Genomic DNA, 1,642 nt, shown 5'->3' on the forward strand with positions numbered 1-1,642 from the left:
CCTTTAAATCAGATGCAGCAACTCAATGTGAGGAGTGTTGGGGGAGTTCTATCTTCATGTCTGTAATGTCCCCTCTTACTGGGTCAGTTCATTTTGCATGGCCCGGTGCCCCAGATTGGTGGAGATTTCACATAAGGACCAATGGAATAGTCTAAAATGTGCAAACCCCACCCACCCGGGGCACCGGGCCATGTTAAACAAACTCGCCTACTCTCTCTGACCCCCAAGCCCTCACTCGTGACCTCCCATTGGCCCAGGGCCTCCTGTCTAACCCTCTAATCACAGTTTTTCTGACAGGAAGTTACTCCAGTATTAAGGTTTATGGTGCATAAGGCTTCTCCACTCCTTATGAGATAACAAACCTGCATGGATTACCAAAAGAAAACATGGCACCTGTATTTAGACAATTGTAGTCAATAGATTCTACAAGTGTCTGAACTCTATTGGAGGGAAGCGACACCACTCTTCCTCAAGAAATTCCATCCTTTGGTGTTTTGTTGATGGTGGTGGAAAATGCTGTCTCAGGAGCCGCTCCAGAATCTCCCATAAGTGTTCCATTTGGTTGAGATCTGGTGACTGTGACGGCCATGGCATATGGTTTGTATAGTTTTCATCAAACGATTCAGGCACTCATGCCCTGTGGATGGGGGCATTGTCATCATATGGGGGCCAAAAAAATTGCCTGCCCAGCATTTTGTATGCATGACCCTAAGCATGATGCGATGTTAATTGCTTAACTCAGGAACCACACCTGTGTAGAAGCACCTGCTTTCAATATACTTTGTATCCCTCATTTACTCAAGTGTTTAAATTGTTTTGCCCCTTTTTCTCCCCAATTTCTTGATGTCCAATTGCGATCCAATTACGATCTTTTCTCATCCCTGCACCTCCCCAATGGGCTCGGGAGAGGCGAAGGTGGAGTCATTCGTCCTCCGAAACATGACCTGCCAAACAGCGCTTCATAACGCCCATAACCCGGAAGCCAGCCATACCAATGTGTCGGAGGAAACACTGTTCAACTGATGACTGAAGTCAGCCTGCAGGCGCCCAGCCCGCCACAAGAGCGTGATGAGCCAAGTAACGCTCCCCTGGGACAAACCCTACCCTAACCCGGATGTCGCTGGGCCAATTGTGCTCCGCCCTATGGGACTCCTGGTCACGGCTGGTTGTGACACAGCCTGGGATCGAACCCGCGTCTGTAGTTACGCGTCAAGCACTGCGATGCAGTGCCTTAGACCGCTGCGCCACTCAGGAGACCCTAATTACCTGTATTTTTATCTAACATGTGTGCCTTCCTGAATAAACTCCAGAACAAACCTGAAGAACAGGGAGATTTTCCTGATGCTCGGGTCACTGAAGTTCTACATCTGTCTGGGTGTTATGTGCTTACGTCTTTAAAATATGACTAGAACATATATTGTTTATTTCTAGAAATATATCCTTAGATACATTGATGAACTCAGTTGATAGTGGGAGTTAGCTATCTAGATAGCTATTCCCCAGCAGTTTCAACCTAGCAAGCTACCTAATGGCCTTTTTATAATCTTTATAGATAATACATATATATGAAGTTTCCCCTCGCATCTAGAGCTACCTAATATAGCAAGCCAGTTGATAGTACAGTAGCTAGGATGAATGCAAT

Source organism: Coregonus lavaretus, assembly GCF_964263955.1.
Source record: "Coregonus lavaretus genome assembly, contig: HAP1_SCAFFOLD_48, whole genome shotgun sequence".
In the NCBI taxonomy this organism is placed as follows: Eukaryota; Metazoa; Chordata; class Actinopteri; order Salmoniformes; family Salmonidae; genus Coregonus; species Coregonus lavaretus.